Here is a 23231-nt window from a genome sequence, read left to right as displayed (position 1 = left end):
AGAAAGCCAGGAGTTTTATCTTCAGTCAGTCTACTCCTCTGGTTCTTGGTTTTTCTTTCAAGGGAGGGAGATCACAATATTTCAAACAGGGAACAAAACCAGTCGAGCTTCCAGCTCAGGCTTGTGTAAGATGGAGCGAGGGAAGACTGCATTGACTCCAGAGAAAAGGGTGAGGTTGAGATGGATTATTTCTTTATAGCTTTGTGAAAATGGAAGAAAAAAGATCGACAAATGAGGATCCTTTTCATAGATGGGAATCGCTTCATAAGTGAAGGCTCCAGCTCCTAAAATGGGAGGGGCCTGACTGACAGCCTGAATCAGATGAGGAGTCGGCCACATGGAATAAAAAACAATCTGAAAAATAATCCTCCTAATTTTGAAGCCAGATAAAATACTTGAGGAGAATGGAAAAAAGAGGAAAAAGCCCCAAACAGATGAAAAATGCTAACATCAGAATGGTATAAAAAAATTCGGCTGAGTTTCAGCGGTGGTGGCTAATTTAGCTCTGTTCTATTGTAGGGTTACATGCCTTGACCCAAGCAGAGAGTAAAAGAAAAGGCTAGAAAGAGGGGCTTGAAGACGATGAATTTTGACTCCTGATTTTATTATTTAATTTCTTTTGTTCATTTAAAGTCTTCTGTGGTTGGGAAGCCTCGCCTCCCAAGACCAGAGTCAGATGGAGCTGGTTGTTGTTGGAAGGGTTGCAAAACTGGGGTGGGGGCAGGGACATCCCCACTCTGCTGGCAGTCCTAGGTGGAGAAGAACTGCACTTCACAGAGTCTGGGGTGTGGTGGGAAGGGGATGAGGCAGGAGCAGCAAGCTGGGGAGATGGGACCCACCTTGGTCCCCAGCTTCATTTTCTTCTAATGTTTCCCCATTGGTGGCATTCTCTGCAGTCTTGGAGGCCTTCTTTTTTTTTTCTTTTTCTGGGTTTTTCAACTTGCAGAACTCTGGAGGAGGGTCTTTACCTCTGCATCCTGGACCTCCATCTCAGATTTATAGAGGTCAGGCTGGAAGGGACCACTGGTTATCCACATGGGGCCACTGGGCATGAGCAGAACTGTAAATTTAAACGGGGCAACAAATTCACCCTCCTTCTCATAGAGAACATTAAATGGTTGCAGCAGTTCATGTTTGGCACACTCCACCACACCCATCCGAGCCTTCTTCTCATCTTCTCATGCTCTTAAAGTAAACGGCATGGCATCAAAACGCCTTTTCATCTCACTGAGGAAGGCACGCCAAGTTTTCATTTTCAGTCCATACTGTTTGGAGGGGTCTCGTTTGTAAATAGTGGTTCTCTCTCCTGCATCCTTGGCCTTGCCCTCTCCTGAGCTGACGAGAACATCCACAGCATATACTTCATGTACCTCAAATTCAGCTTTTTCATGGTCCTTCTTCTGCTGGTCTGTGGGATTCAGGGTAATGGTTTTTTCTCCATCGATGACATGCTGCTTCAGCTGGTGTGACAGGCATACCTTCTATTGGCGTGCAGTTAAATGAGTGGGCAACTTTGTCCCAGGCTTCTGTCACCTGTGTGTTCTGATTTCCAGGTGTGACCAGGCGTAGGGCAGCTTCAGCACAAAGGTGAGCTGCCTTAATAACATCTGCTTTCCTTCCTGTTACCTGGGTCCCCTGAGCTACGTCAGCCACAAAAGTATGAGCTACATTAGTGATGAAGCCATCCACATGGACCCCAAGGTCAATTTTTACCAAGTCACCTTCCTTGAGAATGTAATCCTGGTCTCTCTTCAAAGGGGAGAAGTGACATACACAGTTATTTACCGAAATGCTGGTGGGAAAAGCAATACCTTTCTTCATCTCTTTTTCTTTCTTGAAGATTTTCCCTGTTTCTTGCATAATCATGGCATCACCTTTCTCACACAGGCTCAGTACTGACACACCTGAGCTAGATGCGTCCACCAAGGACTGAAGTATCCCGTTGGCAATGTCGCGCCCCATCTTATACTTGGTCACGACCAGGTCCTCGGCGATAGTTTGCTCCTGCTGCTCGTCTTTGCCTGACATCTTCCTACCACCACCACTGCAGCCTCGTTTCCCCGGAGCCGCCGCTCTGCCTCCCTTCCCAGCCACAGTCTGTGGTCAGAGCTGCCTTGATCCTCGAGGAGAGGATGAGCGAAAGCCGCGAACTTAGTCTTTTAGCGTGACTTCTAGGAACATCTGAAATTATACCTGTGGCTCGCCTGGCAGGTGTAGGATCTAAACTGCTCTTTGGTGCCCTTGGATTTGACTTCCTCTCCTGCTCAGGCCCTGCCCCTATAGTTGGGAGCTAGTGACTTGTACCAACCATATCAGGCTTTGAGAGTGTTTTTAGCCAGCTTTAAGTGCTATTATTTTGCATATATGCAGACAATTACAAAATAGCCTGCTGGGCCTTAGCAAATAGCCAGGTTTCACCACTGAGATTGTACGTCTGCCAGGCTCCCGGGCCTGTGCTTTCAGTGAGCATACCCCTCTCCAAAAGGCCCCGCGCTATTCGGGCTTGTGTCTCCCTTGTTTTCTGTGCGTAAGACTTACACAGTGTATTTGCCACTGATTTTCGTGTCCCAGCTGTACCCTGAATGCATCAATGGGTGTGCTCAGCCTGCGGGTCAGTGATGGTTTGTGATGAGCCCCATCCTGCCTTCCTGTGGGAGGAGGGTCCCAACGTAACCCTTTCAGGCCCTGACCTTCACTTGCTTTGGCAGCCCCTGGGGTCCCACTGAGGGGCTGCTATCTATGCAGCTACAGGACACACGCTGGAGTCCTGGGTAAAGCCCCTCAGGCACTTCCACATCTGGCCGGGCTATTTATATCCCTCAAAATGGCCCATTTTTCTTTGCAGAGAGTGAACATGTGGGTGATGCTGTCATGCCCTCCAGTGGAGCCCGTGAAACAAGCCCTTTCATTGAATAGCTTTCTGGGTGCATCTGACACATTCTCCTCTATGTGCAGAGGCCTCGCGGTTTTACGCCTTCTCTGCTGCCGTGGTGTGGATCGCTGCTCCTCAGAGTGTAGGCGGGCTGTGGCCCCCACAGCAGCCTGTTCCTGGTGCTCGGGTGGTCCGGCTGGTCTGGGTAGGCATACCTTGCCTCCCTGTCTCTATCCCACATCGCCCAGGAGAGGGTGGGTCCTCCATGGCCTGTCATGCACAGTTCACTGAGATCCTGCCCTGGGTCCCATATGCCTGGGCAATGGGCCATCAGCAGAGGAAATAGTATTTACCATTGGGGCAGACAGACCCCAAAGGAGATCAATAGGTCAGGTGTGATTGGAGTTACAAGGGGGAGAAATAAAGTGGAAAAAGGTGCCAGGGGCAATGGCTTACTCTTGTAATCCCAGCACTTTGATAGGCAGAGATGGGAGGATCACTTGAGGCCAGGAGTTTGAGACAAGCCTGGGCAACATAGTGAGACCTTCATTTCTATAAAAATATAGAAAATCAGCCAGGCGTGGTGAAATGCACCTGTAGTCCCAGTTACTCAGAAGGCTGACGTGGGAGCATGACTTAAGCCCAGGAATTCAAGGCTGCAGTGAGCTATGATCACACCACTGCACCCCAGCCTGGGTGACAGAGCAAGACCCTATGCAAATAAATACATAAAAAAATACAAATAAATAAATACAGCAGAGAAGATGAGACGGGTTCTATAAAGGGAGCTGGGCTGATTGATGGAGGCAAGGCTGGTACCATGCCTATGCCTGGGGAGGAGCACCGTATGCATGGGGGAACAAAGGAGCAAAGGCCCCGAGACAGATGGGAGTGAGTCTTGGGTGTCCAGGGAGCACTGAAGTGGGGGTGGGGGGCAGTAGGCCGAGGCAGAGTCAGGAAGGGCAGGGGCAGGAGAGGAGGTGGTGGGTTGGGGAGCTTGAGGGGGTTGGGGAAGACCCCTGGCTTCTGGGGAAAATGGGCCATGGTGGGGGTGCCGGGCACCCGGTTAGGAGGCCGTGAGGTGGTCTGGGAGAGCGGTGCTGGTGCGGGCACAATGTAGCAGTGTCGATGAGGAGTGGCTCCCTTCGGTGCTTATTTGGAGGTGGACCCAGAGGACTTGCTGCCAGCTTGGATCTGGGGTGGGTCATGGTGGGGGTCGGGGAGCACAGAATGCCCTGGATTTTGGCCTGAGCCATTGAAAAGATGGAGGTTCCACGTGGGCTTCCACCTGGGCTGTCTCGGAGGCGTCTCAGCTTTGGGGAGGTGAGGAGCGTGGCTTGGGGACACGGGAAGCTTGAGGTGCTTATTAGTGGGGAGGAGGCTGTGGGGTACCTAAGCCTGGAGTTGAGGAAACATCTGAGGACTAGCCGGAGGGTTAGTCCTGACTGGAGCTGGGGCATGGAGGTCTCCCAGGGCAGGCCCCCTCTGAATGCCCTTGCTCCTTCGCTGTCAGGTAGAAACATGTCGGAACCTGCTCCTGCGCCATGCTGGCCTGCAAGGGTCACAAGGAGAGACCAGCCTTCGGGGGCCTCCGTCGAGATTGGAAGGACAGACAGGCAGTGTGCGAGGGAGGGTCGGGGTTCGGACTGGCTGCTGGGCTGCGGTGGGAGAGATGGTCTGGGCCTGGAAGGTGAGATGGACAGACCCACAAGGATAGGACACATGGCAGGGTTCGGAAGGGAAGGCATCTGGGGAATTGAGGGTCTCCTCTTATTTCCTGTAGTCTTTGGGGGCAGCACCTATCCCACAGGGGCACGCCAGCTGAGACTTCGAGTCCTCTGAGCTGGATGCAGTGTGGGCAGGGAGCCCGCCTGAGGCCTGGGTGCAGCGTGGCGTGGGGAGTGGAAGGCGCGTCCCGAGGGGAGGCGCTTTCCTTCCCCGCCAGCATGCCTGGCACATAACCCCCCTCTCACGCCTCAGTCTCCTCCTGCTGCTGTCTTGTTTTAGAAGGTGTGGCCGCCAGGGTCCAGGATGGCCCACACCCCTGCCGAGGGGAAGTGGCTGCTCCTTTGTGCAGGGAGCCTCGAAGCCCTGGAGAAGTCCTGGGAGGCAGCCTCCCCTCTCTGCCCTCCTTGGTGGCCCGAGAGAGGCCCCGTGGTGCTCATCATGGAGACAGGATGGTGTGTCTTGTTTTCTTTAGCCCGTGTTGGGCTGGGTGGGGTCATGGCCTTGGAGCAGGCCCTGTTCAGAGCCACTCAGTCAGTCTCAGGGTTTTTTTGTTCTTTGGTTTTGCCCCTTGTGGTAGGCCAAATGATGGCCCCCGAAAATACCAGGTTCTAACCCTTGGAGCCTGAGAGGGTGACTTTATATAGAGTTAGAGTCTGCAGCTGGGACTAAGTTGAGGATCTTGAGGTGGGAAGATGATTCTGGACTATCTGGTGGGCCCCAAATGCACTCACAAGTGTTCTTCTCAGAGGCAGCAGAAGGAGCTTGGGCACAGAGGGCACAGAGGCTGGAGTAGTGGTGGGTGTGGGGTGGATTTTATCTGCCAATTGGGCTGGGCCTTGGGGTGCCCAGATAAGTGGTCAGGTGCTATTCTGGGTGTCTGTGTGGGTGTTCCTGGGTGAGGTTGACATGAGAATCGGTAGACTAAGGATAGCTGTTGCCCGGGAAGTAGGATGGACAGACCCGCAGGGATAGAACACATGGCAGGGCTGGAAGGGAGGGGGTCCGGGACATGAGGGTCTCGTCTCATCTCCTGCTGGGGGTGCAGTGCTTGTCCTGCATGGCACCCCCAGCTGAGCCTGCAGAGACCTCTAAGGTGGACACAGAAGCTGGGAGCATGGGTAGGGAACACGCCTGAGGCCTGGGTACAGCATGCGAAGTAGAAGGTGGGGTAGGAGGTGGCCCTCCCCAGAGTGAGTCAGCCTCACCCAATCTGTCGAAGGCCTTAATAGAACAAAAAGACCCGGCTTCCCAAGTCAGAGGGGACTTCAGCTCCCTGACTGCCTGTGAACGGAAGCTTCACAGGGTCTCCAGCTTGCGGATGACAGATCCATGATCACGTGAGCCGAGCACATAATAAATCTCTCTCTCTCTCCCTGTGCACATCCTGTTGGTTCTGCTTCTCTGGAGAACCCTGACTAACCAAGGAACCACAAAGCAAGGAACGCTGCTGCCACCAGAAACTGGAAGAGGCCAGGAAGGGAGTCTCCCCTGGGGCCTCCAGAGCAAGCATGGCCCTGCTGACACCCTGATTTTGGTCAGTGAAACTGATCTCAGAATTCTGGCCTGCAGAACTGTGAGGGAATACACTTCTGTTGTTGTAAGCCACCCAGTTTATGGTCACTGGTGAGAGCTGCCGCCTGAAAACCATACAGGCAGTGTGAACAGTGCTTCCGTGAATATCCTGGCCATGCTCTGGAGCTGTCATTCACTGCATAGGTTTCAGGGAGCAGCACTCACGGTCCAAAGAGCGTGTATCTCTTCCTTGTAATAGATCTTGCAAGATCCGTTTCTGAAAAGATCCAACAGTTCATCCTTTCCCTGTGAGCACAGGGAGCTCCCTGTTCCAGCACCTTCTTTCGGTGGTGGCATGAAACACTATAGACTGACTTGTCAGTCTTCAGGGGCAGAGTGACAGCTTTGTGGCCTTGATGGTGTCCCCCCAGATCCTGGTGAGTGTCCTTGTTGGATGTTCTGTGGCCGTTTGGATCTTCTGTGAATCGCCTGTTGTGTGTTGTGACCCTGTTCTATCGGGACGTTCAGGCCTCTTTTGCCAATCTGTAGGAGCCCTGGATTTGTTATAGATATGATCTTCTTTTTTCTGCTTGGAAAACATTTATTCCTAATTCCTTCTTTGCCAGTTTCTTTTATTAATGTATCATTTGCTGTCCAGATTAACTCATTTTATGGTCGAATATGTCTCTCTTTTCCCTTAGGGCTCGTGGGTACCAGCATTTGTTAAGAAGATTACATGGGTTGTCTGAGGATTTTCTGGCAGGAGTTTTCTTGTTTTGTGTGTTTGAATTAAACTCTTGAACGTGTCTAGAATGCTTTTAACATGAAATAATATGCTTGGGGTGGGGGAGGGCAATTTTGTTTCCTTCCAGTGTGCCAGCACTAATTAGTCAATAATCCGTCCTTTGACCAATGAATTGAACGACAGCTCTGTGGTCTGTTAGGGTCTCATGTAAACTGGGTTCCATCTGGGGATCCTCCATCCCACTTGCTGGCCTGCTTGTCTCTTCACGTGCCCACATCCCATCAGTAGCGGCTGCTGCAGAGCAAGCACTGATAGCTGAGAGGAGTCCCCTCGTGTGCTCCATGGCTGCTGCAGAGCAAGTGCTGATAGCTGAGAGGAGTCCCCTCGTGTGCTCCGTTTGTGACAACGTGCTTTGTGAGCCGTGATGGCAGGAGTGCTCCTGTGTGTGCCTGTATGTGTTTGCCTGTGTTTCTCCTTATGATTCCTGGGCAGAGCATGATAAGGGCGGGTACACTGTAGCTGTGCTAGAAGGGCAGCCAGGGAGGAGGCCGTGGAGGTGGGGAGGGAGGCCAAGGTGAAGCAGGAAAACAGACCACCAGGTGGACGCAGAATTATGTCTATGGTAGGTAGGTATAATTTCTAAAAGGCAAGGTGTCCAGGACAATAAATGTAAAGCAGGTTTATTATGGGGTGAGCAGTGAAAAGAGAACCCTTCATGTCAGGGACCCACCCACTGCTTGGATTTCCTTTGGGCATGAGTGCCCTGACTCTGCCCGTGGTGGGAGGATGCATGGGCATGCAGTGGGGTGATCGTGTCACTGCAGCTTAGGTGCCTGTGCCTGGCTCAGGGCTGCCTGACCCTGGGCCCCTGAGGATGCCCATGCCCAGGCACCTCTGGCAGCTGGCACCTCACGGCCTCCAAACGCTCTCTGTGCTCCATCTTCTGTGGCACTGCTCTAGCAGGGCAGGCCACACCCATGCAGGGAGCGCAGGAGGTCAGGGCCTGCAGTTACCCACTGGTGACCCCAGCCCCACCCATGCTGTGGAGGGAGGGTAGAGAGTTTCAGGTGCCAGCCCATAGAGGACTCACAGCCAGGACAGGAGGCAGCCAGGTCCTGGCCACCAGCTTGGAGGCAGGCGTGGGGTGGGGTGCGGCTGAGGCGCTGCAGGGCCAGGGCCGTCTGCCACCCGCCTACCCCAGGCAGATCCTCCTCTGGCGGCGGCTGCTGGCCGGACCTGCTTCCCGGGTGGCTATTATGGGCGGGTGGAGTCCACGCTGCGCTTTACTGGGAGAGCTCATTTTCTGTCAGACAGCTGAAGGCTCCACTGTGCAGGGACAACAGGACCGTGGTACACCCGCTTCGAGGTCAGTGAGAAGGTGGACAGGGCAGCCAGGTCTCGTGGGAAGGTGGCTGGAGACTGGGCCCATAGGCATCCCGGTGGCCCTGTTTAAGCTCCTGGTTCAGCCCACACATGGCTTGTGGCTGGAGTGTGTGTCCAGTTGAGCACTGGCATCTGTTATTCTCCAGAGCACCTTGAGACCTGGCCTCCATCCAGGGGGGTAGTGTGGGTGGCCATAATCATGCCACTGACAGGGAAGTCTCACTCTTGAAGCTGTGGAGAAGTCCCTAGGGGACCTGATGGGGCTGGGCTCTGGACTGTGAGTCACCTCCTGGGGAGAAGAGCCACCTTCCTCCTGGGCAGCTTCAGTCCCAGGTCAGGCAGAGGCTGTGCAGGCATGCTGTAGGGGTGCAGGGGGCCCTCCTGCTGAGCACGGTCCCGGTGGGCATCCGAGGTTGCTCTAGCCCCAGTGAAGGCCCTGAAAGTCTTACAGGCTGTGTGATGACAGGCTTGTCCCAGCCCAGGCCCAGGGCCCAGGTTTGCAGATGACACTGGCACATGCGTGAACCAGGGTCCCCAGCATTGACTCACATCTGCCCGGGTCTGGTGTTTCCTCGCTGGGAAATGGTGAGAAGGATGGAGAGGGCTGCAGCCATACCAGACACTGTCTGGTGCTGATCCTTCTCTGGGACAGATGCAGTTATGAACCCCAGGAACCCTCCCCTCCCCATGCATGTGTCCTGACAGCTCAGGGTGAGTAGGTCTGATTCTTTGCCAGCTGTTGGGGCCTGTGGAAGTGAAACTCATTGTCTTTTCCATTTTTACCTTGAACTCTGTGTTTCTAGCAAGTAGAGGAAGAGGACCCTGGCCAGGCAGATGGTTTATTTTTATGTATGGTTTCAGATGGCGCCCACCCCTCCTCCCCTCCTTGCTGCTGACCATCTCGCTCTTTTGAGATGGTGCTGCTGCATGGTTTTCTTATAATTTTTTCTATTCTACTACATTTTAACTAATGAGGTCCGTATTCTTCCTGCAAAGCCACCATGTTTAACAGAGGACTCTTGGAGCCTGGCAAGCTTGGAAAGAGCAGGTAGCTCCCTCCTCTTCTGACAGGCGGGCCAGTGGGGCTGGAGTGGGGGGCTCCAGCAGCCCCTACCACCCTTGGGTCCGCTGTGGTTCCCAGGGCCGACCCACTGAGCCCCTCCTAGTGCTTTGGCCAGTGACCTTGACCCGGGCCATACGGCGCAGCAAACCATGTCTCTGGCCCGAAGATGTGGCCTGGGCCAGGGGAAAAGGGAAGGAAACAGCCCCAGCTCACCGAGTGCTGATGATGGGGAGGGGTGATCAGGAACATGCTGAGCTCACCAGCCTGGCCATTGCTGGTCTACACATCCACAAACTGTGCAAGATTTCAGGCACGTTAAATAACAGCTTTACAGTCTGATTAGGAAGAGAAATGTTTCAACACAGCCATGGGTTGGGTGCCTGGTGAGGGACTGTCAAAGGTGGACATGGCCGTGAACCCCTCTTGCCAGCCTCTAGCCCTCTGTCCACACGGTGGGGCCTGGAGTTGCTGGGCTTCCCTTTCACTTAGATCAGAAGCTGAAGTTTAACAGTGTGGGGTGGGATGGGAGTGTGGGAGAGGGGTTAGGGCCCAGGCAGGAAAGCTGGACGCAGAGTGGTTAGACAGATATTAGGGGCTGAAATGCCAAAGAGGGTACTGAGGACACTCAGGAACAAAGCAGCCACAGCCTCCAGGCAGGTCCCAGGAGCCCTGAGGAGGAGCCATGGGGTGGTGGGGAATTGGTCCCCTCCCTACCTGCTGCCTCCAGGCTGCCCTCGCTTCCTTCCCGTGGTCTGGGGCATTCTGATCCTGACACAGTGATGTGGGGGTGGCCCATCATGTGGGAACGGGGGTCTGGCCGGTACAGACATCTCCAGCCAGAGCTCAGGGTTGCCTCTGCCATCATCACCTTGGCCACATTCCCTTTCCCTCTGATCCCAGACACACTGGGCTTTGTCTTGCCTGCTGTTTTGTCTCCCTGGGAAGCTAATGTTGTTGGTGCCAAATTCCTGAAGAATCCTCCCTGATGGCCCGTCCACCACGTGAAGCCGTGGAAATTGCCCGCTGCTGGGAGGAACAGTGCCGCCTGGCCGAGTCCTGTGCGTGTGTGGAAGCGGAGGCCAAGGGTTGGTATTTGTAAAGTCTGGGAGTTTGGTTTAAGGCAGATCTTTCAATGTGGGTGGCTGGTCTGATTTGGATTGGGACATGTTTACAATGTGTAATAAGACTTTAAGATGAGTGGACGCAGCAGAGGGCGTGAAGCCAGCCTGATGGTGGTTTGCTGAGGGAGCGGCTTGCCCAGGGGAGTGGCTTCTTGTTCTTAGAAGGACTCCCTGGGTGAGCAGGTCAAAGGACTTTCAGGAGCTCTCATCAGTCAAGTTGCATGCTGCTTTGCCCTCTTGGGTGGAAATTTGCTGCAGTAGTCCAGTTAAAGTGTACTTGTGCATTTCTGACACCTCACCCTTCAGGTCCAACTCAGCTTCCTCAACAGGCCAGCCTGTCTCCTGTAGTTCTCTTAACACCCTGTGTGTTCCTACTCGGGACTTGTCACAGTGTGTCATCATACACATGCAAGCACACGCCGTGGGACATTGATGTCTTGCCCACTGGATGGGTTCCATAGGGTGGAGCCAGCCCCACTTTGCTCTGCTCGCACTTAGCACAGTGCCTGGCACGTAGCAGGTAGTTAGGAAATATTTGCAGAGGAACATGAATAAGTCTTGCACGAGGTGCCAGGGAGCTCAGAGGAGGAAGTGGCCTCCCTTTTTTCCAGGAGACCAGGGGACACTTTACCCAGAAGGGCCCTGCTGCTGTGGAGGGCGCAGCCTCTCTGGGGGCTGAGTGTGGAGGGCAAGCGGAGGGTAGGGCTCAGGGGCCAGGGTGATGGGTGTGGGTGGGAGGTGGATCAGACAGCATTGTGGGGGTAAAGGGTTGGGATTTTAAGCAAAAAGCAGCAGAGAGCTGTTGAAGGCTTTTTGGCAGAGGCATGTCAAGATCAGATTTGGAGTTTCGAGATACTCATGCAGCTATACCATGGGGGTGGGTGAAAGTGTGAGTGGGAGAAGGCGCAAGGGCTGGAGAGAAATGAGAGGGAAGGCGGTGTGGTCACTGCTTCCTGGCAGAGGTGGGGAGGGAGCCTCAACTGGGTCTGCGGGGCAGAGGAGCCAGCACCACTCCAGGGCTTGTCCTGGGTGGGTGTGGATGGAGATGCCGCAGCCCGGGTGGCTCCCAGGGTGAGAGTCAGGCTCACAGGGAGGACAGCAGGCCACTTATCGTGGCTCCATTCTCTGTGGACTGCTCTTGGTGGGACTAAGAGCAGGCAGGTCTCCTTGTGTCCTGGACACTGCTCCTGACCCAGCAGGTGTGTCCATTTTTCGGCTGTGGTGAGGGTGATTGAGGGGCAGCGTGCCAATGTAGGATGACTATATGGCATATTCGTGGGCTAAAGTGAGTGAATGCTTAAATTGACACTAAGATGTGGTGAGCTTGATGGTGGGTCGGCCGATTTCCATTCAGCTAAAACTTGTGCAGTAGGGGCATCACTGACTTTTTTTGTAAAGAGAAAATGACCTGTAAATAAGCTTTTAAAAATAGACACTTGCTCTTGCTTTTTTTGTAAATCAGATTGACCTGTCAGTGCACTCTGGGGTCTGGCCAGCTGCGATGATCTTTAGACCAGTCAGCCGCTGGCTGAGCTAACACCTTTTAGATGGAAATGGAATAAATGCTGCACCACATTGTTTGTGTGGGTGGTGAATGCAGGTGTTTGAAACCATTAGCTTCTTTGCATGATTGAAAACCTTAATTTTTTGTGAAATCTTTAATCACAGAAGAAATGCTTCTTTCCAATTCGAGTGTTTCTCTTAATATTACCATTGCTTTAAGACAATTACCTTCAGGGCTCATTACTTTCCTGGACAGTTTACAGGCCAGAGTGGTCTCCACTCAGCCACTAGATCTTAGAGGATTCTAAGAAACCCTATTCATTAAGCCAGGTAACTCATATATTCTGAATCTATAAACATGTCCGAAAATTGTGAAACATACTGTAGAGTTTATAGAAGTTCTTAAAATACATACATTGTGCCGGGTGCGGTGGCTCATGCCTGTAATCCCAGCACTTTGGGAAGCCGAGGTGGGTGGATCACGAGGTTAGGAGTTTGAGACCAGCCTGGCCAACATGGTGAAACCGTGTCTCTAATAAAAATACAAAAATTAGCCGGGCGTAGTGGTGGGTGCTTGTAATCCCAGCTACTCAGGAGGCGGAGGCAGGAGGATCGCTGGAATCCGGGAGGCAGAGGTTGCAGTGAGCGGAGATCAAGCCATTGCATTCCAGCCTGGGCGACAGACCGAGACTCTGTCTTACAAAAAAAAGAAGGCCGGGCGCAGTGGCTCACACCTATAATACCAGCACTTTGGGAGGCCGAGGCGGGTGGATCACGAGGTCAGGAGATTGAGACTATCCTGGCTAACACGGTGGAAACCCCGTCTCTACTAAAAATACAAAAAATTAGCCGGGCGTGGTAGTGGGCGCCTGTAGTCCCAGCTACTTGGGAGACTGAGGCAGGAGAATGGCCTGAACCCGGGAGGCAGAGCTTGCAGTGAGCCGAGATTGCGCCACTGCATTCCAGCCTGGGCGACAGAGCAAGACTCCGTCTCCAAAAAAAAGAAAAGAAAAACCATACATTGTATTTGATTCTAGTCAAAGAATATAAAGAATACTTCGATTTATTGCCTCAAATATCCCTAACACTAGAAATGTTGTTTGTCTCAGGAACGACAGAATAAAGTACTTCATAATGTGGGTTTGACTGACATAGCTTTCAGCCCGTGATGTACTGGATTAATATTTTATCTAATTGCATGACCCCAGCTCTGTCGTGAACAGGAGTTGCAGTCACCAGGCCCCCGCAGTGAATGTCGTCTTGCTCACCTTCTTGTTCCATTCTGTGATGCAGTCATCACGAGCTGCTGTGGGAGGTGCTCCACCCTGAAAGCTCTCTCCAGGCCAGCCTGAGTGTGGCGTCCACATGAGCACAAGTCCAGCACCAGCTGAGGCCCCCAGCCCTTCATTCTTCACCCTTCCTTGGTCTCCAGTTTCTCATCTCCAAACTTAAAACTTGCGTTCATGGTCACAAAAGGCTCCCAGGAGAGAAGGAGGGCGCTTGGCCTGAGTATTCTCTACAGTGTGCCTTTGTTGCTTCCCTCTTCCCTCTTCCACACTCAGCTCCCGGGGAGGCTGCTTCCTCCACAGCATCTGGGTGCCCTACTGGGTAAAGTGTCCTCTGGTTCCTCTCTGCATCTTGCTGAGATGGCCCTGCCCCTCTATCCCTGCTCCTATAGGTTATTAGAAATCTCCCAGCGAGAAGGGCGCGGAGCCTGGTGCCGGATGGCACTGTGCGTGTTAGCAGGTTGGATGGCTCATCCTTGGGACTGAGTTGCTCAATTTAAGGAATTTTAGACTTGGCATCTGGGTTCAAGCATGTTCCTGTCCTGGCTGTGTCCCGAGCTGCGGGCCAGGGCAGAGCACCACATCTTTCATACAGTGTCCCTGTCTTGTTCATCTTCGAGGCTCAGAGACCTAATTTGTGTGGCTGTCACCTGTGCCTGCTCAAGTCACGTTGCTACCTTCCTTTAGCACCTGGACACATCAGCCAGACCTCCCTCCCTGGGACCCCTTGACCAGAGGCAGCACCGGGAACCTGTGCCCCTTGCTGCTGGCACACATGGGCAGGTGCCTGTGTCACTTATCCTAGCCATGCGCCAGGCCTGCACCTTCCCCTCTTAGGGCGCACTGCAGCAGTGGGAGTGCCTGTCACTGCTGCCTGCTAGGGTTGGTGCTGGGTAGGAGTGGGTGCAGAGGCTGGGATCTGGAGGCCACACATGCAGTGTCAGAGACTCAGGGGGAGCCTCACACCTGCCCTGCTGCTTGTCTTGTGGTTGTTTGCTTATTCAAGACTAAGTGTGGGCGACCAAGATTGGGCAATACTCACTGCATTGCGCTTCCTTACAGGCTGAGGGCAGGTACCTGCCGCTGTGGGAGGAAAACCTGGCCTGCAGAAAAATAAAAACTGCCAGAGCTGCACGAGCCACTCTTCACTGCACTGTGCAATGCCCACTAGTATCAGGCCACTCATAGGGGTGGGCATGATGGCCCGCAGAGCAGCCAGGGCCCTGCAGCCCCTAACAGAAGAGGCCATGTGCTTACCAGTTTAGGGTCGTCTGCCCAGCTGGGAGCAGGCCATCTCGCTGCAACACTGTCCAGCAGCTCTGTGCATGCTCACATCCCAAGTTTGCCCTCATTGCTACCTCTTGACTGAGCTGCCTTCGTGATTCCTGAGTCCGAGGCTGGACATGAGAGCTCAGAGGGCCGGAGTGACTTGCCCAGGGCTACATCTGCTTCCTTGGGCCTTCACCTCTAGCCCCATTGTCCCGTGGTCCTAGGCAGCTCACCCATCCTGCCATGGAGCCCCCAGATGACTGCTGTAGTGGCCAGGCCTGCAGGGTCCTCAGGCACCCAGGAGCTTGCCCTTGCCAGGCGCCCTGCCGCTCCATGGGTGGACACTGGTTGCATGGCTTGGGTGCTGGGCCACAACCCCCTACACCCTCCTCTAAGGCAGCCTTTCTCCTCCTTCCTCTGCCCTGGGACTGGGCCCTGCCCCATGAGCCCCTGAATTAGCCCACACAGGAAAACAATCGGGCCCACATCGCTGAACAGCCCCGCTGTTTAAAAGGAAGAGAATGGGACAGGCTTGTTCCACAACCTGCGGAGAAGGCTCACCATGGGACCTTGTCCCTGCGCTGAAGGGTGCCTTGTTGTGGCTGGAGCAGTCCTGGCCTGAGCCCCGACTAATAACAGAGCCCTTGAAACCCCTGCAGTCAGGACAGACGTCCCAGGCGAGCAGAGGCCCTGCGTGAGGATGGGGCGGCGGGGCCAGATGGTGTCCTGAGTATCCATCCTCCCTGGCGGCTGGGGACACACTGACCAGCGTGGGGTCAGGAGCATGGCCCCCGGAAAGGTGAGGCCAGCTGGGCAGGGGCAGGGGCTTGGGTTTTCTTTGTCATTTGGTAAATGGTCTTGTGTTCCCATTTCTCACCCCTCACTGGGGTTGAGTGAGAATGAGCTAAGTAAGTGGCCTTCCTTCTAATGTGAGGGGACCAAGTGACCAGCTGCCCTTCTGGACAACCAGAGGAAAAACACACCTGATTGGACCTTACAGGCTTCACCCCAGAGCTTTGCACTTCTGTGCTTTGAAGACAACAGAAGTGCAGGATGTTGTCTGAGATGTCTGTCATTCTGTAGCTGGCCAGAGAGCAGCCAGGGCTGAGGCTGTGATTTGGGCGCGGGGGGCGGTGGGGGCGCTTCCTTGGCCTGGGGCTATCCCTGCTTTCTCTTACTGGGCAGCCGATTCAGCATGCATTGGGATGCGGCACAGCAGATATGGACACTGGGCAGTGTTCATGCCCTTCCTTTATTTAAATTTCATTTGTCTCTAAGTTTCTCTGTTTTGCACAGCCTCTGTAAGGAAAGGCCAGACATGCAACCTGTAGGCGTGGCCCTGGGAGGGGAGGGGTGCACCCAGACCTGGTTGTCCAGGAACGGGCAGCAGGCTGGGCAGAGCCGGGTGGGGCGTAGGTGGAGCCTGTAGGACTTGCTCTGCATAAAGCCGTGGGTGTGGCTGCTGTTCAGGATCTTTGCTGACACAGAGACCTGGGTGGCCTTGTTGTCCCTGGGTTCTGTAAATCAAAGTACATGCCCGGCACTGTGTCTAGTGTGGTCCAGGTGTGTGAAAGTCAGAGAGCCCTGGGAGTCTGCCATCTCTGCGAGTTGGGGAAAGGAGGAGGGGCCAGAAATAAACCAGAAACTCCACAGCTCTTGCTTAGGAGCCTCAAGGAAAGAAACAGGGCAAAGCAGCCAGAAGGCTGGGAACTGGAGGGCCAGTCCTCGGACTAGAATTTACATAGGAATGGGGGCTGTGAATGGGGATGCTTGTAATCCTTCCAGAATTGGGGTAAAATTTGCATCTGAATGACTCATCAAGTCAAGATTCCCATGGAATGTACTGCTTTTCTGGTTATTTTCCAGGTCCTGTTAATGGTCATTTGCATGTTTACTCAACCAGCATTCTTAAAATTAATATTACCTTATGACTACCTTTATCATGACTCTCTTAGTGGGGATTTCTGTCCTCCACATGCCCTGGGGGATGTGCAGCCCCTGTGTACTCACTGCCTTGGCTGGCCCCTTCCCCCATGCCCAGGTAGACTGAGCTCTTAGACCAGCAACTCAGCCCTCAGATGTGTTTGGTTGGGACTTCCCAGTATTAAAAATATATGGATTAATTACCTTGCAGCATTTGAAGGCTTCACCTAAAAATTCAGGTTTTTTTCTTTCAGGAGAAAAAAATCAAGAACTATTGCCCACACTAGGCCATGTTGCAGAAGGCTGGGAGGTGCAGTGGCCCCTTTAGACAGGGCCTGGCCCAGCTGCCCTGCCTCCCCTTTACATTCCCTGACAGGGCCCTGGAGACTTCACTCAAAGGTTCATGGCTGCACATGCCAGGGGTCTGCAGGAGGATGAATGATGCTGCAGTACCTTGGGGCATCCCTCATCCCTGGAACCTGTGAACATTTCCTTACGTGGTAAAGAGATTTTGCAGATAGGATTCACTTAAGAACCTTGAGATAGGGAAATTCTCCTGGATTTTCCAGGGTGATCCCTAAATGTAATCACAAAATTTCTTATGAGAGAGAGGCAGGAGGGCAGAGAGGAGAGAAGGTGCTATGCTGGTGGTGGAGGGAAGAAAAACTTTCACTGTACTCTCTTAGGTGCTATTTCTAGGGCCTGCAAATTAAACTGACGAAAGACGTTAACAGGAGAAAAGACAGACTAAGATTTTTACATGCATGAAGCTTCATGAGAGAAAGTGAAAACCCAAAGAAGCAATAGATTTGGGGGCCTGCATACCGTTTTGACAAAAGGTCTCAGTGGAGATTGAGAAGGCGCCCAACGCCATTGTGCTGACGTCTTCCCTTCTAGAGGTTTCTAGGGGCCTGGCTGGCTCCTAGACTAAGACCCCTCCCTCCTCTACCTACCCGCGTGCTGGATGGGGGCAGCATGCATCGTGGAGACAGGTGGATGGGCCCCACCTGGCTGGTGGCGGGTGACTGGGTAGACCTTGTTGCACGTTACTGCTGCTCCAGGGCCGAGGTCTGGCTGGTCTTAAAACATGAACAGCTGGAGACAATGTGGTATGCGTGGTCCATGTCACTCGGCATTCCTGGTGTGCTCCATGTGTCACGGCATCTGTCCCCAGAGAGGGGCAGTCCGTGCATGCCAAGTTCTGTGTGTGAGTCATGCACAGATTCCTGCCCACGTCTGCATGGGGGCTTCTGCAGCTCATCATAGCATCCATGTCACCCAGTCCAGAGGGGAGTGGTGGCACTCTGTCTGGAGGTGCCCAGTGTGACCCACACTTAGTGTGGAGCTGCTGGGGTACGCTGGTACCAGCATCCAGAGGCTTTGAGAGATACTGTCTCAGCCCTGGGACAATCTGCACCTAGGGCCATGCTCTTGTGTGTAGTGGGACAGCAGAGGGCTTTGTGTCTCCCTGTTGCCCCCGGACGCTGTGACCCTCTGGGCTTCTGCCCTGGGTGGTGTCCACCTTGTACTTGGGCAGACCCTGATTGCTTCTATCAGAAGCCTGTGCTTGGCCACATGCAGGGGCAGGAGGCCCCTCCCAGAGGGAGTTAAGCAAAATGCCAAGAGTTGGATGCATCTGACCTACTGTGCCTGTGCACAGTCCCTATCCAGGACACACACCGTGGGCTCAGAAGGCCATAGCATGTGGCACCAGCTGTGTTTACAGTCTGCAGTGGCTGCTGGTTGGACAGAGGTCATGGGAGCCCCTCTCTGCTGATTGGAGACCCCTCCCCACTATCAAGGACTCTGTCAGTGCTGACCATGCTGCAGTGGCCCACTGGCCGCCTCGTCCCCCTGGAAGTGGGCAAGTCCCCTGGTGGCCCCACCCTCAGCCCATCTGCTGCCAGCTGCTGTCTCTGCAGTTGCACTCATGGGGACTTGTGGCAGCCTCAGGGGGTCACTGCTACATCCATGCCCCTATAGCAGGGGCATGCACACATCTGTGCTCCAGCCTGCTGTAGACAGTGAGGTGAGAAGTCCCTGTGAAGAGCTGGCTTTCGCCCTGTGCCCAGGATGCACCAGCAGCACTTGGCAAGTCCTAGAGCCAGCTCTGCCATGTTCCCAACCATTGTGCACACCAGACGACGCTCCTGTGTTCGCACTATGGTAACAGAGGTCCGTTCAGGTTGTCCTTACAAAGGTGGGGTCACTTTGAGGACATGACTGGCTGCAGAAGAGATTTCTGGCCCTTGTGAATAGTGCTGTCGCGAACACGAGTGTACACGTCTCTTTGAGACTTCTTTGTGTACATATCCAGAGTGGAATCTCAGGAACACATGGTTATTCTAATGTTTTAAGGGACCGTCATGATTCCCACAGTGGCTACACTATATTGCATTCCCACAGCAAAGTGCAAGAGTTCCAGTTTCTCCACATCCTCACCAACACTAGTTGTATTCCATTTTTCTTTTGTTGTTTTTTGTTTGTTTGTTTGTTTTTTTGGTAGTGGCCACCCTGATTGGTGTGAGGCAGTTGGGAGGTTGTTTTTGCTTTTTAACCTCATTTTCACATGGGTATTAAGTATCATTTGTCTGCAGCACCAAATCTATTTTTATCATTGAGGGCCTGCAAATCCTCACAGGGTGTGCCCCGCTGCACTGGTGACCAGAGTTAGAGGCAGGGCACTCAGCGGAGGAAGAGCCGTGTAGCCAGTGGTCTTATTGCTGCCCTTACAACAGAATGCTGGAGGGCGCCCCTCACACTAGCCTCAGGCAGTTTTAGGACCTAACTGTGGCCGCCCTGATCATCCTGAATTTTCAGATCTCAGCTCCCAACTCCCCAGGGTCCTGTCCCCAGATCTCCAGGCTTAGTCAGGGTTACAGTTCCACTATCTAGTAAAAATGACCCAATCCATTCCGTGGTAGTACACTTACGTAATACTACTTATATTAGTGGTTAACATTTATTGTGCCAAGCAGTGTTATAAGTAATCCAAGTACCTTTTGTGGCCAACTCTGTCTTATGGATGGAAGCCAAGGGGCGGAGGGCTGAGTGGCCATTCCAGGGCTGCACAGCTGGTAAGGGTGGGCCCAGAGGGTGCAGCTGGGCCACCAGGCTCCTGTGCCATGTAAATATACCTCTCCTGGGGTAACGGACAGGTCAGGGCTTGTCATGGCAGAGCAGCATAGAAGGGAAGGTGCACTGAGGTATGGACACAGAGAGACGAGGACAGCGTAGATGAACCAGAGCTCGTATTGGGGCCTTGACTGTACGGATCCTAGTCTGGCCAAGGGAGGGGCTGGGAGCGTGTCCTTGAGGAGGCGGGAATGTGCTCTGGGGGCTTTAGGGCCACCTTCTTTTTTGCTGAGGTGAAACCATCAAAAGAGAGAATCTTTCTGGGTACAGTGGCTCACACCTGTAATCACAGGGCTTTGGGAGGCCAAGGTGGGAGGATCACTTGAGCCTAGGAATTCAAGGCCAGCCTGGGCAACATAGTAAGACCCCATCTCTACAAAAAAAAAAATAAAAAAATAGCTAGGCATGATGGCTTACACCTGTAGTCCTAGCCACTCAGGAGGCTGAGGTGGGAGGATCACTTGAGCCCAGGAGCTCAAGGCTGCAGTGAGCTATGATTGCACCCTTGCATTGCAGCCTTAGTGACAGGGTGAGACCCTGTCTCCAAAAAACAAAAGAGAATCTAGGGAAACTGCTCTTGTTTGGGAGAACAGTACTGTAAAATGCCTCCAGTAAAAAAATTTCGAAGATACAGGAAAGCTCAAAGAAGACATTTAAAATGCCCCTAAAATTCCACCTCCCAGAATTAGTTCTGGCATTTTGGTGTCCCTCCTCCTGGAGGTTGCTCTACCTGCATTTGCGGGTGGTGTTCTAGCCAGCCCTGGGTGTGCCCTGGTTGGCTTACCCGCAGGAGCGGGAGCAGGAGCCGCCGGGGTTAGGAGTCAGCCTGGGAGTGAGCTTGGAACGTGCCAGCCAGGCCATTCCCTGGGTGTGACCTTTTATGACTGGGTTTTTTACATGAGTAAGCTTGCACTTAAGTGCTGTTTTATCTTCTCCTCTTTGCATTTAATAGAATGTTTATCTGTACTTGTCAATAAACATCGACTTGCGTGGATTGTACTGCCGGCATAGCATGCTATAATATTAATTTAACCTGTTTCTGATGGATGCCTATTTGTTTTTTGGTATTTTTTCCCCCGAGATGGAGTCTCGCTCTGTCGCCCAGGCTGGAGCGCAGTGACGTGATCTTGGCTCACTGCAGCCTCTGCCTCCCGGGTTCAAGCGATTCTCCTGCCTCAGCCTTTTGAGTAGCTGGGATTACAGGCATGAGCCACCACACCCAGCTAATTTTTGTATTTTTAGTAGAGATGGGGTTTTGCCATGTAGGCCATCCTGATCTTGAACTCCTGACCTCAGGTGATCTGCCCGCCTCGGCCTCCCAAAGTGCTGGGATTACAGGCTTGGGCCACTGCGCTCGACCCATCTGATGGTGCATATTTGGATGACAGATTTTTACTGATAAGGTACCATGGAGATAAACATCCCTGGGCAGGGCATCTCTCTGAGCTTGCGGAGTTGCTGAGGCCCTGGAAATACACCTGTTAGACTCTGTAGACATCAGAGGCCAGTTTCCCCTTCCCCAGTGACTGTGGCTGGTCCTGTTCCCTGCCTGGGAAGATGTTGGCTGTTCGTCCTCCCAGCCTGCCTGCTGCCCCTGTGCGGGCTCCTGCCCTGGGTGGGTTTTGCAGCTGGACAGTAGCCACCCCTAGAGAGGCAGTCACAGTCAGTTGTCTCCCACTGAAGCTTGGAGGGCATCTAACTCACCCAGTAAGTGGGGTCCAGGCCCCTCGACACAGTGGGTGTGTGGTTGAGGGGCTGTCTGGAGGGTTTGCTCTTCGGCTGCTGGGGGGCAGGGACGGATGCCTGGAGTTTCTGGCCCCAAGTGGGAGAGTATTGCTGAAAACTTCCTCCTAGTTCCGAAATTTTGTGGTGTATATTCTGACCATCCAGTAATTCCCTTCCCTGTGTGAAATATTTCCAGAACTTTCTGTCATTTGCAGATGCTTTGGGCATGACTTACCATCCCAGCCCAAGGCCTGTCCTCCTCAGCCGGGCTGGTGACCGCTCCCACCCACAGAGCTGCCCGTCAGGGTTAAGCAGCAGCTTTGGAGGCTTTGATACATGTTTTAGGGTTACAGAGTTTTTAATGAGGTTTTCTTGTTATGTACGTTTTCAGAGTGCTACTGTTTGGCACAGCTTGACCCCAAACAGAAACCCACAGCTGCATTCTTCTGAGCAGGTAACTGGCCACTCCTCATCCACCATGTAGACTTCAGTTTGCAAACCGCTTAATTTCTTTCTTGTGCTTCTTTTTAAAGCTAGCAAAAAATTGTTGCACCGTGCGCTCTGGAATGGGCTGTTAGCAGTGTGCACTTCTCTGGAACAGCATGCTTCCCAGGCTTCTGGAGGTCGAGTACGTCCCTCGGCCACTGTCACCCGGCTGGGACCCAGGAACCTGCTCTTCATGAAGTGCTCACCAGGCTCCAAGCCTGAGGTGCACTTGAGATTCTGTTGAGAAACCAGTTTGAATGAGCACAGCTCAGCCCAGGTGTGCTCAGGAACTTGGTTTGTCTCTGATGCAGGGCGGGGAACTTTGCTTTCCATGCCTGTAGTGTCAGACACTGCCCCCCTACCCCTCAACACTGATATGACTTCTGGAAGTTTCCAAGCCTTGCTTTCTTAGCTGCAAAAGAGGGATGGTGACAGTGTCGCTGGGTGACCTGAGTTACTGTCTTCACAGCCCCCTCTCCTGGCCCCAAGAAGGCACTCACCCTGATGGGGATGTCGATGCTCCCCTAGACGTCGTCTACTTTGGGTGAAGCTAGGATTAGAGGCTTCTTGGCATCCAGAGTCAGCCGAGGTGGCTGCCGGCCTGGTACAACTCCTGGTGGTGGGTCTGGGAGGGCTGACTGGGCAGGGAGGATAGGAGAGCCAGGCCACATGCCACTTCTGTCCAGTGCCCATGCTCAGGCTGCCCCATAGGTAACCTGCATTTGGGGAAGGAGCTCGGGGCTGTGCTTGACTCTTCGCACTCTTGGACGAACCGCTTAGTGGGCCTGTGACCCAAGGCCAGGAGTGAACATGGAAGGGGAGACCCCCCCCAGGGACCTGTGTCCATCCTCTCTGTCTTCTGGACCTCTGGAGCAGTCATGCGGAGCCTGCAGTGGTGTGGTTGGCAGGGTCCAGGGGCCCTGAGGGACCCAGGGGGCAGAGCCCTAGAGAAGCCTTGTGCTGGCTGCTGACAAGGTGGAGATGGGGTCCTAGTGGCTGCTTTCTTGCATATTTCCCTGTGGCCAGCCCATACTGGGATCTGGTTTTTTGCTCTTCTGGGGGGAGTCTGTCACCCTGCCCCTGGAGGTGGGTTGGCCGTGTGCACCATGGTCCTGTAGGTGGGGCCGGGGGCCATTGCCCTGGTACAGGAGAAAGCGCTGTCTTGGAGACGGTGGGCCAGGCCGTGTGCAGAATGGCTGGGAGCTGGCCTGCGCTGTGTGACCTTGAGCTGGCTCTGTGCCTGTGCCTCGTTCTCCTACCTGTGATGAAGGGGCCGGTTCCTCGTGGTTCTGAGTTCCTGCGACTGGCTATCTGTAGTCCTGAGATCCACGCTGGCTGCAGTGGAGGATGTGTGCCTCCCCTCTGCTGCCCGCCTGGCACCCTCTCTGGTGGCTGGGGCGTGGCACTGGGCTCTTGGCAGGTCATACGGGTCTTGCCCTCGTCCCTCCGGTTCAGGTTCCCCTGCAGGGCCAAGGACTGT

General features: G+C 53.7%; 1 protein-coding gene and 1 pseudogene across 5 annotated transcripts in view; one reads left to right on the top strand and one right to left on the bottom strand.

The window, feature by feature from the left end:
* Positions 1 to 23231, top strand: part of SEMA4D (semaphorin 4D) — a 93346-nt gene that overhangs the window by 4684 nt on the left and 65431 nt on the right. The window lies entirely within an intron of this gene.
* Positions 755 to 2094, bottom strand: LOC116475227 (proliferation-associated protein 2G4-like; annotated as a pseudogene).

Source organism: Hylobates moloch, unplaced genomic scaffold (assembly GCF_009828535.3).
Source record: "Hylobates moloch isolate HMO894 unplaced genomic scaffold, HMol_V3 SCAFFOLD_10, whole genome shotgun sequence".
NCBI classification, from domain to species: domain Eukaryota; kingdom Metazoa; phylum Chordata; class Mammalia; order Primates; family Hylobatidae; genus Hylobates; species Hylobates moloch.
This window is presented reverse-complemented; position numbering and strand designations above follow the sequence as displayed.